Source organism: Trachypithecus francoisi, unplaced genomic scaffold (assembly GCF_009764315.1).
Source record: "Trachypithecus francoisi isolate TF-2019V2 unplaced genomic scaffold, Tfra_2.0 Contig01440, whole genome shotgun sequence".
Taxonomy (NCBI): Eukaryota; Metazoa; Chordata; class Mammalia; order Primates; family Cercopithecidae; genus Trachypithecus; species Trachypithecus francoisi.
In genome coordinates this window covers 26,482,832-26,500,068 of record NW_022681431.1, presented here as the reverse complement: position 1 = coordinate 26,500,068, position 17,237 = coordinate 26,482,832, and the positions used below count along the sequence as shown (strand labels likewise).

At 50.9% G+C, this 17,237-nt stretch overlaps 1 protein-coding gene across 14 annotated transcripts in view; it reads left to right on the top strand.

The window, feature by feature from the left end:
* Nucleotides 1-12,882: 12,882 nt before the first annotated feature.
* The window catches only part of FGFR1 (fibroblast growth factor receptor 1), a 62,381-nt gene continuing 58,026 nt past the window's right edge, over nt 12,883-17,237 (top strand). For 6 of the 14 annotated variants that reach the window (XM_033231155.1, XM_033231240.1, XM_033231246.1 and 3 more), the window contains exon 1: nt 13,404-13,535. The gene's annotated coding sequence lies outside the window, so the exon portion shown is untranslated. Of the gene's footprint in view, nt 13,536-13,608; nt 13,837-14,193; nt 14,252-17,237 lie in introns of those variants that run through there. The other 8 variants (XM_033231223.1, XM_033231204.1, XM_033231178.1 and 5 more) reach the window with 5 other exon arrangements.

Here is a 17,237-nt window from a genome sequence, read left to right as displayed (position 1 = left end):
TCTCAAAGTGCTGAGATTACAGGCCACCACGCCTGGTCCACTATTTGTATTTTCTATACAGGCATACCTTGGAGATATTGTAAGTTCGATTACAGTCTACCACAATAAAGCTAATATTGCAATAAGGTGAGTTGCGTGAATGTTTTGGTTTCCCAGTGCATATAAAAGTTACGTTTGGCCGGGTGCAGTGGCTCACGCCTGTAATCCCAGCACTTTGGGAGACCTAGGCGGGTCAATCACCTGAGGTCAGGAGTTCAAGACTAGCCTGGCCGACATGGTGAAACCCCCGCCTCTACTAAAAAATACAAAAATTAACTGAGCGTGGTAGCACGTGCCTGTAGTCCCAGCTACTTGGGAGGCTGAGGCAGGAGAATCGCTTGAACCCAGGAGGTAGAGGTTGCAGTGAGCCGAGACTCCACCTGCACTCCAGCCTGGGCTACAGAGCGAGACTCCATCTCAAAAAAAAAAAAAAAAAAAAATTAACCAGGTGTGGTGGCACACACCTGTTGTCCCAGCTACTCAGGAGACTGAGGCAGGAGAATTGCTTGAACCCAGGGGGTGGAGGTTGTAGTGAGCTGAAATAGTGCCACTTCACTCCAGCCTGGGCAAAAGAAGGAAACTCCAACCCTGTCTCTACCAAAAATACAAAAATTAGCTGGGTGTGGTGGTACACGCCTGTGATCCCAGCTACACGGGAGGCTGAGGTATGAGAATTGCTTGAACCCGGGAGGTGGCGCAGGTTGCAGAGGGCTGAGATCGCACAACTGCACTCCAGCCTGGGCAACTGAACGAGACTCCATCTCAAAATAAAAAAAAGAATCCACTCTCTTTGCTTATCCATAAGAAGCAACAAACAGCTCCCCATCCGTTCACGTTCTATCATGAGCTTGTAGCAATTCAGTTACATCTTCAGGTTCTACTTCTAATTCTAGTTCTCTTCCTATTTCCACCACATCTGCAGTTACTTCCTTCACTGCAGTCTTGAACCCCTCAAAGTTATTCATGAGGGTTGGCATAAACTTCTTCTAAACTCTGATTAATGTGAATATTCTGACCTTCTCTTATGAATCTCAAATGTTCTTCACGGGATGTAGAATGGTGAATCCTTTCCAGAAGGTTTTCCAGTTGACTTTGCCCAGATCCATTAGAGGAATCACTAAGACCGCTATAGCCTTATAAAATGTGTTTCTTAAACAGTAAGACATGAAAGTTAAGATTACTCCTTGGTCTACGACTGCAGAATGGATTCTGTGTTAGCAGGCATGAAAACATTTATCTTCTTGAACATCTCCATCAGAGCTCTTGAGTAACCAAGTACATTGTCAATGAGCAGTAACACCTTTAAAGGAATCTTTTTTTTTCTGAGCAGTAGGTCTCAGCAGTGGGCTTTATTCAGTAAACCACCAGGTGCGGTTGTTCAGGCCTGTAATCGAGCACTTTGGGAGGCCGAGGTGGGTGGATCATGAAGTCAGGAGATCGAGACCATCCTGGCCAACATAGTGAAACTCCGTCTCCACTAAAAATACAAAAATTAGCTGGGTGTGGTGGTGCGTGCCTGTAATCCCATCTACTCAGGAGGCTGAGGCTTGAACCTGGGAGTCGGAGGTTGCAATGAGCTGAGATCACACCACTGCACTCCAGCCTGGTGACAGAGCGAGACTCCTACTCAAAAAACAAACAAACAAACAAACAAAAATTCAGTAAACCATGCTGTAAACAGATGTGCTGTCATTCAGGCTTTGTTATGCCATTTACTGAACACAAGCAGAGTAGATTTAGCATAACTTCTAACAGCAATAGGATTTTTGAAATGGTAAATGAACACTGGCTTCGACTTAAAGTCACCAGCTGCATTACCTCCTAACAAGAGTCAGCCTGTCCTTTGAAGTTCTGAAGCCAGACATTGACTTATCTATAGCTAGAAAAGTCCTAGATTACATCTTCTTCCAGTAGAAGGCTGTTTTATCTACATTAAAAAATCTATGATCGGCCGGGCGCGGTGGCTCAAGCCTGTAATCCCAGCACTTTGGGAGGCCGAGGCGGGCGGATCACGAGGTCAGGAGATCGAGACCATCCTGGCTAACACGGTGAAACCCCGTTTTTACTAAAAAATACAAAAAACTAGCCGGGCGACGTGGCGGGCGCCTGTAGTCCCAGCTACTCAGGAGGCTGAGGCAGGAGAATGGCGTAAAACCAGGGAGGCGGAGCTTGCCGTGAGCTGAGATCCGGCCACTGCACTCCAGCCTGGGCGACAGAGCGAGACTCCGTCTCAAAAAAAAAAAAAAAAAAATCTATGATCTTAGCTAGATCTTCTGGATGACTTGCTGCAGCTTCCACATCAGCACTTGCTGCTTCACCTTGCACCTTTATGATATGGAGATGGCTTGTTTCCTTAAGTTGAAACAGCCTCTGCTAGTTTCCAGCTGTTCTTTCACTGCTTCCTCACCACCCTCAGCCTTCATAGAATTGAGGAGAGTTAGGGCATTGCTCTGGATTAGGCTTTGGCTTAAGGGAATGTTATGGCTGGTTTGATCTTCTATCCAGATCACCCAAACTTTCTCCATATTCGTAATAATGCTGTTTTGCTTTTGTATCATTCATATGTTCACTGGAGCAGCACTTTTTTTTTTTTTTGAGACAGAGTCTCGCTCTGTCACCCAGGCTGAAGTGCAATGGCATGGTCTCAGCTCATTGCAACCTCTGCCTCCCGGATTCAAGCAGTTCTCCCGCCTCAGCCTCCAGAGTAGCTGGGACTACAGGGGCGTGCCACCACACTCAGCCAATTTTTGTTTTTTTAGTAGACAGTTTCACTATGTTGGCCAGGCTGGACTCGAACTCCTGACCTCGTGATCCACCCACCTCGGCCTCCCAAAGTGCTGGGATTACAGACGTGAGTCACCGCACCCAGCATCATTTTTAATGTTTTAAAGAACTTTTGGCTGGGTGTGGTAGCTTACATCTGTAATCCCAGCTCTTTGGGAGGCCGAGGCAGGCAGATCACCTGAGGTCAGGAGTTCAAGACCAGTCTGGCCAACATGGCAAAACCCTATCTCTATTAAAAATACAAAAAGTAGTTGGGTGTGATGGCACATGCCTGTAATCCCAGCTACTCTCAGGAGGCTGAGGTGGGAGAATCACTTGAACCTGGGAGATGGACATTGCAGTGAGCTGAGATAGCACAGCTGCACTTCAGACTGGGGACAGACCGAGACTCCATCTCAAAAAAAAAAAACACAAAAACACTTTTCCTCTGCATTCACAACTCGACTAACCATTTGGCACAAGAGACCTGGGTCTGGGCCTAGCTCAGTTTTTAACATGCCTTCCTCACTAAGCTTAATCATTTCTAGCTTTGGATTTAAAGTGAAAAACATGGAATTCTTCCTTTCACTTGAACACTTAGGAGCCATTGTAGGATTATTAATTGACCTAATTTCAATATTGTGGTATCTCAAGGAATAGGCAGGTCCAAGGAAAGGGAGGGGTGGGGGTCAGCCAGTCAGTAGGGCAGTTGCAACACATATTTATTGATTCGGTTCACTGTTTTATATGAGTATGATTCATGGTGCCGCAAAACAATGACAATAATGAAAAGATCACTGATCATAGATCACCATGACAGATATAATAATAATGAGAAAGTGTGAAATTTTGCAAAAATTACCAAAATGTGACCCAAAGACATGAAGTGAGCACACTCTGCTGGAAAAATGGTGCCGATGGCCCTGCTTGACACAGGGTTGCCACAAACTTTCCATGCTTAAAAATCGCACTAATTGGGAAGTACAATTAAGCAAAGCACTGGCGGATGCGGTGGCTCAAACCTGTAATCCCAGCACTTTGGGAGGCTGAGGCGAGTGGATTACAAGGTCAGGAGTTCAAGACCAGCCTGGCCAATATGGTGAAACCCCGTTTCTACTAAAAATTAGCCAGGCATGGTGGCACGTGCCTGTAGTCCCAGCTACTCGGGAGGCTGAGGCAGAAGAATTGCTTGAATCCAGGAGCTGGAGGCTGCAGAGCCAAGATCATGCCACTGTATTCCAGCCTGGGCGACAGAGCAAGACTCTGTCTCAAAAAAAGCAAAGCACCATCAAACAAGGTCTGTCTGTATATCTCTCAGAAAATAAGCTCACATGCTTGGAAACCTATCAGAACCAGACAAGCGGTGTTAGGAACACAGCCGCAAATACTTGGCCTCTATCTAGCCTTAGCAAGAAACATCCCGGAAGAACTAAGGGGATTTAACACCCATGCAGATTACTTTCTAGATAGGCCTGAGAAATCCATCCCAGCTGATTCAGCAAAGAGATACCTACAGACCCCCCTCATCTGTTAACCAAAACCCTATATTGGCTGCAGGGCACTGTCGCGGTATGCCTGGCTTCTCCTGGGCTGGGCAGGCCTCATAAAGGTGCCCTGCAAGTTCTCTGCACTCAGTGGCATGGAGAAAACCAGGCTTCGGTGAAGATAGGCAGTCAGAGGCATCTCCAGCCCTTCCAGAACCCAAACTATTCTTCAGTCATCCGGGATATCAGGAGATCAGCTTTCACGTTATCCCTCTTTCTCTTTTGATGACTAAGAAGGCTTCTTTTTTTTTTTTTTTTTTTTTTTTGAGCTGGAGTCTCACTCTTGTCACCCAGGCCGGAGTACAATGGCGCGATACCGGCACACACCACCCCCCGTTTCTACTAAAAATACAAAAGTTAGCTGGGCGTGGTGGCACGAGCCTGTAATCCCAGCTATTCTGGAGGCTGAAGCAGAAGAATTGCTTGAACCCAGGAGGCAGAGGTTGCAGTGAGCTGAGATGGCGCCATTGTATCCCAGATTGGGCAACAAGAGCGAAAATCTGCCTCAAAAAAAAAAACCAGTCACCATTATTATTATTATGTTTTGCTTATTAGAAAACCAGTACACGATCAGGGCCAGGGTGCCTTGGAACACGCTGGAAGAAGGCCACTTCCTCTAGGCAGAGGCAGCCGGGCAGTAGTGTATAGGATTCCAGCCCAGGACACAACCTCCTCAACCACATGGACAGGCCTATAAAAAAAAACTCCTCTCGGCCGGGCGCGGTGGCTCAAGCCTGTAATCCCAGCACTTTGGGAGGCCGAGACGGGCGGATCACGAGGTCAGGAGATCGAGACCATCCTGGCTAACACGGTGAAACCCCGTCTCTACTAAAAATACAAAAACTAGCCGGGCGAGGTGGCGGGCGCCTGTAGTCCCAGCTCCTCGGGAGGCTGAGGCAGGAGAATGGTGTAAACCCGGGAGGCGGAGCTTGCAGTGAGCTGAGATCTGGCCACTGCACTCCAGTCCGGGCAACAGAGCGAGACTCCGCCTCAAAAAAAAAAAAAAAAAAAAAAAAAACTCCTCTCAAAAAAGTCAAACAATTTAAAGGTACATAAAAAATGGGGCCGGGCGCGGTGGCTCAAGCCTGTAATCCCAGCACTTTGGGAGGCCGAGGCGGGCGGATCACGAGGTCAGGAGATCGAGACCCTCCTGGCTAATACGGTGAAACCCCGTCTCTACTAAAAATACAAAAACTAGCCGGGCGCGGTGGCGGGCGCCTGTAGTCCCAGCTACTCGGAGGCTGAGGCGGGAGAATGGCGTGAACCCGGAGGCGGAGCTTGCAGTGAGCTGAGATCCGGCCACTGCACTCCAGCCTGGGCGACAGAGCGAGACTCCGTCTCAAAAAAAAAAAAAAAAAAAAAGGGCCAGGCACAGTGGCTCATACCTGTAATCCTAGAACTTTGGGAGGCCAAGGTGGGAAAATCACTTGAGCTCAGGAGTTCAAGACCAGCCTGGGCAACATAACTAAACTCTGTCTCTACAAAAAATTAAAAATTGTAAAATTGGCCAGCCATAATGGCATGGACCTGTAGTCCCAGCTACTTGGGAGGCTGGGGCAGGAGGATCACTTGAGCCAAGAAGTTCAAGGATTCAGTGAGCTGTGATCACATCACTCCAACCTAGGCAACAGAGAGAGGTGGCTCAAAAAAATAGAGCCTGGCTCAAAAAACAAACTAAACCAAAGTATAAGCCTCTTATAATCACATTCCCAAAGAAAACCACTATTAAAAATTTGGTTAACTATTTTGTTTTGTTTTGACAGAATAATAAAATTCAGTTATGGGGAAATTTAACCTGAATGGGAGAACACCGTCTATTTTTAAATTCTCTTCCTCTCTGACCCTACCCAGCCCAATATCACCAAAGGTTCTTAACAACCCAGGAGAAGTCAGTTGCAACTTAATTAGCATATCCTTGGATGGAATCCACTTCAAAGTTGAATCCTCAAGTATCTCAGTCTAACCCTGAAACTTTGATCTTTGTCCCCAGGCAGGGCAAAGCCTAAGGAACTGGGTCCTTCACTCCTGGGGGTGGAGGGGGGTTCTCAGAAATGCAAATTGTTCACTGTTCTGCCACTGTCTCCTCTGTCACCTCTCCAGATCCCAGCCTTTGGATGAGTGGCTTTAACTGGGAGAGGGTTTACAAGTCTGTGTCAGAAAGAGAAGAGCCTTTGGAGAACCCTGAAGAAACACAGAGGACAAAAGACCAGCTTTTTTGCAGTTAGTGTTCTGAAGGGAGTCACAATTCTAGACCAGTGACCATAGCTGGAAGGATTCGCTGAGGTTTTATAGGCCCCCTTAGATTCCCCATATGTGTTCTTGTCGTTTTTCTCTTATTTCACAGTAAAACCTATAACAAAAAGGGCTGTTTATCTTGGGGTACATCAAGGAAGAGGGAGATGAGGGTGAAAATATATCCTTTTCTGCAGCTGGTATTGGGGAACAGAGAATCTGGGGTAGAAGTGGGGGTAGAGATGGTAAATACATAGTAAAGCCACAAAGAAGACTGGGTACAGTGGCTCACACCTGCAATCCCTGCACTTTGGGAGGCTGAGGCGAGTAAATGGCTTGAGCCCAGGAGTTCAAGACCAGCCTGGGCAACATAAGGAGACTACCACCTCCACAAAAAAATTCAAAAACCAGCTGGGCATGGTGGTGCATGCCCGTACTACCAGCTACTTGGGAGGCTGAAGTGGAAGGATTGCTTGAGCCCAGGAGGTCGAGGCTGCAGTAAGTCAAGATCATGCCACTGCACTCCAGCCTGGGGAACAGAGTGATGAACCCTATCTCAAAAAAAAAAAAAAGCCACAAAGATATGCAGGCTCCAGAAGGTGTCTTCCATCAAAGGAAAGTTCCTGGGCTAAAAAAATAATAATAATAATGACAACAATGACTACCATTTATTGAGCATTTACAATGTGCTGGACGCTTTGCCAAGTGCATTACATGCATTTTCTCATTTAATCCTTTCAACAGTCCTGGGAAGAACAGTTACCATTGTTATCTTCATTTCACCATTGAGCAAATGCAGTGTAGCTAACTAGCTTGCCCAAGATCACACAGCTAGCAATAAGTGGCGGAATCAGGACCCATGCTCAAAACTGTTTGACCCCAGAGACTAAGTTCATCCCTTCAGGGCAAAATAATTCAATGCTTCAATGACTACTAACTGTCTACCTCCCACCCCCACACCTCAACACATACTCTCCAGGCTTGCTTTCCTCAGCCATCCCAGATTAGTTTGTGGATTTTCATGTTGTCATCTTTCAAGATTCAGGCATCGCTTCCCCTGAGTCTTCTTCCTTCCTGATCTCTCCTCTTGCAGCCCCCTGCAGATGCCCCTGGGGGGCACTACATGTCATGTTTGGTCTCCGCCGCAAGACAAGTGAGGTCCCCCAGGCTGTGCCCTCATCTCTCTCATCTTTGGATCCACTGTGCCCGGCACAGCGCCTGACACACAAGAAGTGCTCCCTGGCACCCCAAGGCTCCATGAATAGATGTGGCATTCAGGCCAGACAGAGCTGAGCTGCCATGCAGCTCCCTTTCTCACTCCAAATTGGCAGAAGAGAGTGAATGTATTTACAAAAATACCAAGCCAAACAAGACCCTCCCTTCCCTGACACACTGAAGCTGCTCTGGGAACAGACAGGGGTCACCAAATGGTGGCCAGATGGTGACTGTTGCTCCATAACTCCAGGGGCCTGGGGCAAAAGGCTTGGCTGCCCACCTGCTCCCAGGACCTGTGAACGATCCACTTTGTAGGGAAAAACCCAGACAGTTCCCTCCTCCCAAAACCCCTTCTGCAACCAGCTCTCGGAGTAGAGACTCTGCTAGCTCTCACCACATCCTGGGGACTCTTGAAGCCTGGGGTGGAAGTTCTGCAACCTTGCCCCATGTCAATGGCACTTACTTTACCTGACTTCTTCCTTAACAGAGAGGTGTTAATTCTGCAGTATTGACCCCAGAGTAGTGGGGTGATCACCCCTGGTAGGCACAGCTGAGCCCTAAAATAACTGAACCCAGACAGAGCAGGGGAGCCCTGGGGCAGAAGGAATGTGGGGAGAGGGGAAGAGGAGCTCCCTTCTACCAGGGAAAACTCTGAGGACACAAGTAACTGGAGGAACAGGGATTTCCTACAGTGTTCCCAAACAAAGAGAGCTGGCGGGGCTTTGGGGAGAGCTCCGTTTCCCTTCGTTTCATTCAGCAGTGGTCTCCTCCTCCCACAGATGTGGGAGGCAACAGGCCCCCAACTGGTTATCAGGCCCTCCAGCATGAGGGCCTTTGTCTCCCCTTAGACATCTAGCTGGCAGGGCAAAGGGCCGACAAATCCTCCCTGACCCTCCCAGCTCTTTGTTATCTCAGAGGGAAGATTACATTTCTGTATGGGGAGGCAAGGTGCCAGGAGGCCTCGGGCAGGACAGAGACAGGCAGAGCTGCCGTCTGACCTCCATTGCCTGGATCAGCTCAGGGCTGCCCTAGGGACACTCTCCCTCTACTGGCCTGGGGCCCTTCCAGAAATGGGAGGGCTGCGTTTCAGAAAGGGGGAGGGGTACAGGAGTGGGACAGAAGGGGAGGTGGGCTGGAAGGATAAAAGCAGCCAACTCTCAATTATTCAGAAGCATGTCTGCAGTGTGTGGACAGCCCATGCCTTCGCTGAGTTTCTCACCTTCTCTGTTCAGCTGCCATCAGCTCTTTCCCTGAGAAGTGGAGGAGGGAACCCTGGCAAGTTGGCCACTTGCTTTCATTTTGGCTTCTTAATGAATCTACAGAGGATTTTTCAGCAGCAGGCCCATGTCCCTCAACACCAAACAAGCATTTAGATCATTCTCTTTCTGTTTAAATCAAGAACGTATTCTTTAGCCTTTTCTTTGAGGTTCAATATACTCCTACAATGGTTCTAAATCATAAGAAAAAGGGGCTTGAGGCCGGGCGCGGTGGCTCAAGCCTGTAATCCCAGCACTTTGGGAGGCCGAGACGGGTGGATCACGAGGTCAGGAGATCGAGACCATCCTGGCTAACACGGTGAAACCCCGTCTCTACTAAAAATACAAAAACTAGCTGGGCGAGGTGGCGGGCGCCTGTAGTCCCAGCTACTCGGGAGGCTGAGGCAGGAGAATGGCGTAAACCCGGGAGGCGGAGCTTGCAGTGAGCTGAGATCTGGCCACTGCACTCCAGTCCGGGAGACAGAGCGAGACTCCGCCTCAAAAAAAAAAAAAGAAAAAGGGGCTTGATTTAAAACCCCTTGTTCTGGGCCAGGCTCATGCCTGTAATCCAAGCACTTTGGGAGGCCAAGGTGGGCAGATTACCTGAGGTCAGGAGTTCGAGACCAGCCTGGCCAACATGGTGAAACCCTGTCTCTACTAAAAATACAAAAATCAGCTGGGCGTGGTGGCAGGCGTCTGTAATCTCAGCTACTCAGGAGGCTGAGGCAGGAGAGTCGCTTGAGCCAAGAGGCGGAGGTGAGCTGAGTGAGCTGAGATCATGCCATTGTACCCCAGCCTGGGTGAAAAGAGCAAGACTCCATCTCAGAAAAAAAAACAAAAACAAAAACAAAAACCTTGTTTGAGAAGAATTACAGAGAGGAAGGGCAATACACACTCCTTTAGGAACGAAGTAGAAAAATAGTAGCTGGGTGTTAACATTAAATGCTGGATTTTTTTCATGGCTTGTTTTCCCAATCATATTTCCTCAAATTGTATTTCCTCCTCTGGTAAGCCAGGTGGGTTATGCTTAGCAAGTCCATCAATGACAAATATACATGGAAAACCTCCTGAGTGGAATTGTTCAGATGCTTTAGATGAGATCCTTGCCCTAAAGCAGTTTAGAACCCAGTTAGAAAGAAAGCAGAGTAAGGAAAACCACTAACAAAGCTATGGTTAGTATCAACTCAGTGGATAGTCAGAAATTGAGCAGGTGATCCAGGGACTGACAAAGCTGGGATGGGCAGGGAAGGCCTCTTGGGGGTAGGGTGTGAGTTTGGTCTTACAAGCCTGTGATGAGTATTAATTAAAATGCAGGAGGCCTAATGGGTGGGCAGCTTATTTAGGAGTATAAACCAAACCTGACCAGGAGCTGAAGGGTTAAATGGTGGCTTGTAGGGGAAAACCCTATAAACAGTGGCTGAAGTTCATTTATTCAACAAAGATATGAGTTCTTGTTTCTCACTTTTTGTTTTATATTATTTTGTTTTGAGACAGGGTCTTACTCTGTCACCCAGGCTGGAGTGTAGTGGCTGATTATAGCTCACTGCAGCCTCAAACTCCTAGGCTCAAGCCATCCTCCTCCTTGAGCCTCCACCTCCAGCTAATTTTTTAAAATATTTTGTAGAGACAAGGGCTCACTTTGTTTCCCAGTCTGGTCTTGGTCTGGTCTTGAACTTCTGGCTTCAAGTGATCCTCCTGCTTTGGCCACCCAAGGTGCTGGGATTACAGGTGTGAGTTGTAATTTAGTTGTTTATTTATTCATTTGTTCAACAAATACTTTTTTTTTTTTTTTTTTTTTTTTGAGACGGAGTCTGGCTCTGTAGCCCAGGCTGGAGTGCGGTGGCCGGATCTCAGCTCACTGCAAGCTCCGCCTCCCGGGTTTACGCCATTCTCCTGCCTCCGCCTCCCAAGTAGCTGGGACTACAGGCGCCCGCCTCGTCACCCGGCTAGTTTTTTGTATTCTTTAGTAGAGACGGGGTTTCACCGTATTAGCCAGGGTGGTCTCGATCTCCTGTCCTTGTGATCCGCCCGTCTCGGCCTCCCAAAGTGCTGGGATTACAGGATTGAGCCACCGCGCCCGGCCGAGTTCAACAAATACTTATTGAATATTTGCTCTTTGGCCAGTCAAGGAATTTCATGAGTGTCTACTATGTGAATAACACTGTGTTGGCCACTAGTCTGTCACCTACTGGTGGATTAGAAAAATAACGCGAGGACCCTTTTCTTTTTTCTTTTTTTTTCTTTTCTTTGAGACGGAGTCTTGCTCTGTTGCCAGGCTGGGGTACAGTGGCACGATCTCGGCTCACTGCAACCTCCGCCTCCCGGGTTCAAGCGATTCCCCTGCCTCAGCCTCCCCAGTAGCTGGGATTACAGGCAAGCGCCACCATGCCTGGCTAATTTTTTTGTATTTTAGTAGAGGCGGGGTTTCACCTTGTTGGCAAGGATAGTCTCATCTCCTGACCTCGTGATCCACCTGCCTCGGCCTCCCAAAGTGCTGGGATTACAGGTGTGAGCCACCGCCCCCCCCCCACTCTTTTCTTAAATTAGCCAGGGAGGCGTGGGTGGGGTGGGTGAGGAATTGGGTGGGGGTAACTCATTCAGTATTCAAACTTCTACAAGTTTTGGGGATGAGGTGGGTGATGGTGAGGGAACAGGCCCTGCCACTAACTTACATAGTGACTTCTATTTGTGTAGTATTTTTGGTCCACTGAGAGCTATTATTTTATTTGATTCTTATGATCATCTTGTGAAGGAGTATCAACTGATACTGCTGTTTTGATTTTATCAGATACATGATTTGTCCTACATCAAATTTCATAAATGATGGACAGAAAGGGGGAATCCTTCAGACCTAGTGCTGCTACTTCCCACCCCACCGGTGGCCTCAGCCTGGACTCTCACATCACAGGCCCCACGGAGACTTGGAAAAAATACAGGCTCTTGGCTTCTTCTTGGGACAGCCTGATTCCTCATGTCTGAGCAGGTCCATGAATTTGTATTTTTCAGACGTTCCCTAGAGGACCCGTGTCCATCTGGATTAGGAAACCACTACATTATACCACTCCGCGGCAAGACTCAGGGGGAAGCATTTAGCCACTTTCCTGGGTTCCATAGTACTGGAGGGTGTTCTGAGTGGGCTGTGATTAATTTCCAAACCAACCACACCTCTCCCCTCAACTCCCACTTACTCTTTGCTTCCTAGACGTTCACTTCAGGCTGGAGACTTCTGGAGACCAAAAACATTGCTGTAGAATTTACAGGGTCCAGTTCCCGGTGGCGCACAAAACCTAAATTATGTGGCTGGGGAAAACTGAGATCCAATGGAAGGGTTTGAGGAGGGGCTGACCTTCTCATAATAAAACCAGCTTGTATTTACTAAGTGTTAACTATGCACCAGGCCCTCGTTGACCTCTAGACTCTATACGAAAAAGCACTATTATCCCCCTTTCACAGATGGGAAAACCAAGATTTAGAACGCGAAAATCATTCCCCAAGGTGCACAGACTCCAAAGTCCACGCTACCAGGTACAACCTCAAGGCTGCGGCGTCTCTTCACCTGTCCCCCACCCCCCAAACTGCTGCTATGTCTAGGGCCTGACATTCCGGCGCCCTCTGGGACGCGCTCAGATGCAGGGGCGCAAGCGCCAAAGGAGACCAGGCCGCAGGAAGAGAAGAGCAGAGCGCCGGACACCTCGGCCCGCTCGGCCCGCTCCCCCTCCTCTGGGGCCGCGGCTGGGGAACTACAAGGCCCAGCAGGCAGCGGCAGGGGGCGGAGGCGGAGGAGGGACCAGCGCCGGTGGGAGTGAGAGGGCGAGCCCTCGCGCCTCGCCAGCGCACAGCGCTCGGAGCGCTCTTTCGGCCACAGGCGCGGCGTCCTCGGCGGCGGGCGGCAGTGAGCGGGAGCCGGGACGCCGGTGCAGCCGCAGGGCGCGGAGGAACCCGGGCTGTGCCGGCAGCAGGGCCACGTCCGGACGGGACCGAGACTCCGCGTAGCGCATTGCGGCGACCTCGCCTTCCCGGGCCGCGAGCGCGCAGCTGCTCGAAAAGCCGCGGAACCCGAGGACTTTTCTCCGGTCCGAGCTCGGGGCGCCCCACAGGGCGCACGGTACCCGTGCTGCAGTCGGGCACGCCGCGGCGCCGGGGCCTCCGCGGAGCGATGGAGCCCGGTCTGCAAGGAGCGTGAGACGCCGCCGCCGCGTTCTGGAGAAGAGGGGCACAAGGTCTGGAGACCCCGGGCGGCGGACGGGAGCCCTCCCCCCGCCCCGCCTCCGGGGCACCAGCTTCGGCTCCATTGTTCCCGCCCGGGCTGGAGGCGCCGAGCACCGAGCGCCGCCGGGAGTCGAGCGCCGGCCGCGGAGCTCTCGCGACCCCGCCAGGACCCGAACAGAGCCCGGGGGCGGCGGGCCGGAGCCGGGGACGCGGGCACACGCCCGCTCGCGCAAGCCACGGCGGACTCTCCCGAGGCGGAACCTCCACGCCGAGCGAGGTAAGAGTCGCGGCGTCCCCGGATCCGGGGTGGGTTTGGCCCCCGGCGCCGGAGCCTCCCGGCTGCGCGCTTTGCCCGCCGCAGCCCAGCCGGGACCGGCGCTTCCCTACGCTCGCCGCCCGCCGCCTCCACCTCCCGGCTCCCTCTCGGGCGATCCGCGCCCCCGTTGGGTCTCTCCTCCCTTCCCTCTGCCCGCGTCTTCTTCTGCACCCCTCCCTACGCTCGTCCCGCTGCTCTTCCCGCTGCCCAACTTTTCCGCCAACTCGCGCTCGGGAGCTGGCGAGGCGGCGGCGGCTCCTCGGTGAGTCCTGGGAAGGACAGGCCCGGGGCGAAGGCGGCGAGGCCCGCGGTTTCCTGGACTGGGGAGGAGGGCGGGAGTGGGCGACGAGGTGGGGTGCGTTGTGTGTGTGTTGTGTGTGTGTTGCGTGTGTGTTGCATTCCACTCCATCTCTTTTTGGTCTTCTTTTGGGGATTCACCCCCAATTCAGCAGGTAGCTTTGGGTTCAACGCTAAAAATTCAGGACATTCCTCAGTCTTTTTCCACCCCTGGGAAAACCTGGGGTTCGGGTTGTGGGCGGATGGGGTAGGGAATGAACTGCAGAGGACGTGGAGGGCTAGGTTAGCTTCTCTTGGAATAGGCTTTAAGGAGGTGTCGTCACCAAATGGCTGAATCTGCTTGAGCTGAGAGCGAAAAACGACTCCGCTTTCCAGAAGGGGTGAGCTTATGACTTGGACGGTCTCCGAAAGGGTCGGAAGTTTGGGGAACGGGAGGACGACCCACAGTCGTTAAGCCGAGGTGTGGGACGGGGGCGGGAGGGCCGTTCCGTCCCAATCTGGTTCCTGGAGGTGGGGGAAGGGATGAGGTTTTTGTCCGGTGCGGTTCACTCGGCAGCGAGCGTAGGCTTCTCTGGCCCAGACCCCTCTGCACCCCGCTTCCCCTCCCGTTATGTTTGGGGTTGGGAGAAAAGGGAGGCTGCGACCCATGTTTGCAGAGGAATTTGTGAACCTTGTAGATGGGGTTCATATAGAACACACCCCCCCTATGAAGCAGCCAGACACTTTTTTTGGTGGTGGGGGGGGCGGGGGGGCGGGGGTGTGAAGCGTGTTTCTTGTTCTGGTCCCAGAAGCTATCAACCCGTTTGAAAAACATTACCACGATGTCTTTCTCCCCCAGCCCTCCCCCACCCCCATTTTCCAGATGTAACAGCCGCATCTGGTTCCGTTTCACCCCACACGGGTACACCGCAGCCGCATTATTAACTTCCCTCTTCCTCCCCTCCCCCAAATTAAAACTCGGATTCTTCAACTTGTCTTGACCACCTCCCTCCTTAACATTCTGGAGACTTGGAGATGCGACGTTGAGAAAAGAAAGTTCCCTTGGATCCTGAGTTATCTAAGATCTCACTAAGTTAGTTATTCGCCGCTGCTGGTGGGTGGCGGCGGTCGGGGTGCTTTCTGGATTGCGCAGAAAAGAAGCATCTTGGGAGATGGGTCCAAGGTTTTAGGGGGTGGCATTCGCGAACGTTTCATCCGCTAGACTAGGGGGGCTCTTTGGCTGTGCGTCTGGCCAGAACTGGCCTTGACGATGGACGTTTCTGGAACCAAAGCGTTGCTTTCTCTCCCTTGTGTTATAGCTGGAGCTGCGAGAGCGCCTGCCCTGCCCGGAGCCCGCGGTCCCCTTTCGGCCGCCCCTCAGTGGCGTCACGCGCCCCTCCCGGAGCGAGCCCGGTGCGCAGGGCCGGGGGCGTGGGCGACTGCTGCCAGAGGCGCTCTCTGTGTGTTTTTAAGGACTGATTTGGGCCGCATCCCCCGGAAACTAAAGTGGGGCGTTTTACCGTTTAAGTAACGGCTATAGGTTTGAAAGTGGGGGGTTGGATTGTCCAGTTGTGTTTGGTAATAGTCTTTGAGGCAGGAAAGCGCCTTGTGGTCCAAAGTTGCGGGAGGGTGGAGAGAGTCGGTCTCTCTCACCCTCTTCTTTCCAGCCTCTTTCAAATTGAAAACACTTCTCTGGTTTCCTTCTTTGGGCGGTAGTTTTGGAGGCTGTAATGAAATCGCACTTTCTCTAGACGTGGTAATTAAGGTAACTGTTTCCTCCGCAGATGTGCCCTACCCTTTGCACCTCCGGACCAGGGCTTTTTTTGGAATACTATCTAGCCTTGAGACTGTTTAGCAGAAAGTGGCCATTTTCCTCCCTTGGCCCGGGCTCCCGGTTTCCTCCCTGAGGCTTGTTTAAAAGCGAAGTAGCAGGGCCCCGTGGGACGCGCCTTGGTCTGGTTAATCACCCCCACGCCCGGGTCATCCACCTTCCTCTCGGTGACTGAGGTTCAGCAGCCTCTGCTATTGCCGTCCCGTCTGTACCGAGGGCCTGCCTCCCTAATGACTTGTTTACATATCCTACCCCCAGTGGATTAGGAGAAGCTGCGGGGCTGCCCCTGACCCTCCGAGTGCAGGGTGTTTGGGGACCCGGAGGCTGCTGGGGCCTGACTCCAGCTGGGAGGGTTATGAACTGCATCAGTGACGAGCTCCTGGAAATATCTGTTGCATTTACTCTTAGTCATAGCTGAGTGTCAGCTTTTTAGTGAGGTTCATCCAGATTGAGAGCCACTTGGACTTCACTGCCTGCTTTTCCAAACATGCCTGCAGAAATGCTCATTTTCCAGGTATTTTTCCCAAGACGGATTCGGGCCAGAGTGGGCACCACTTGAACAATCTTAGGGTGCTTCTTTTCCTTGACCTCTGGCCATGGAGGATGTTAGAAAGTTCCATTAGGTGGCCCTGTGATAGCCAGGGAAGCAAAGGCTCAGAAAGAAATGGCGAAGTCACCCCCACTCCCTAGGGGCAGAGGATTAGATACGTTGGTGCATCCCTCAGGCTGGGCTAGCTTTATTCCTGGTGGACTCCAGAGGGCAAGAAAATTGAATTGAACACTGGGTAGGCAGACTCAAGCCTTAGAAACCAAGGAAAATCCATGGGTTTTGCTTTTAGTGGTGTGCTCTTTGTTTTCAATATTGACCTGAAACAAGACTCCTAAAATGGGAGATTTGCTGGTGTGAACTTGGGGGTTTAGCAGCCAGTTTCTCCAAAGGCTTTTTTCTTGCCTCCGTTTCTAAAGTGTCTTTTGTCAAAATGGCTGTTAGTTACAGAACATCCTAGCAAAGTTTGAGCCTGTTGCTGCTGGAGGAAAAGGCGTTAGAATTGATTCAAATGTCTTATTCTGAAAGGGCCTCACATCACTTGATGAATTTAATTTCCTCCTGGGAAATTTGTGTCTTGCATTTGTTTTCCCCAGAGCTTTGTAAAAGGCCTGAACGCACCAGGGACTGGTGGGAGTCCAGATGCAGAGCTTTAGAGAAGATTCTGGTGTTTCCAGAGAGGATGAAATGTCAGACTTGGGCTAGAATATTTGTTTTTCCCCCTAAGGTTGCATCTACTTTAAACAGAAATTCCCTCCTCACCACCATTTCTCTTTCTCTTGCAATGAAAGAAACCATGTTTAGGGCCCTCTCTCCCATTTAATAGCACTCACCTGGATGAACTATCCCAAGAATTTGGTGGGGTTCCACTCATAGTACATCCTGTCTTCTAGATTACGTGCAGCAGTTGTGTTGGCCAGGCTGGTCTTGAACTCCTGACCTCAAGTGATCCGCTGGCTTCGGCCTCCCAAGATGCTGGGATTACAGGTGTGAGCCACCGTGCCTGGCC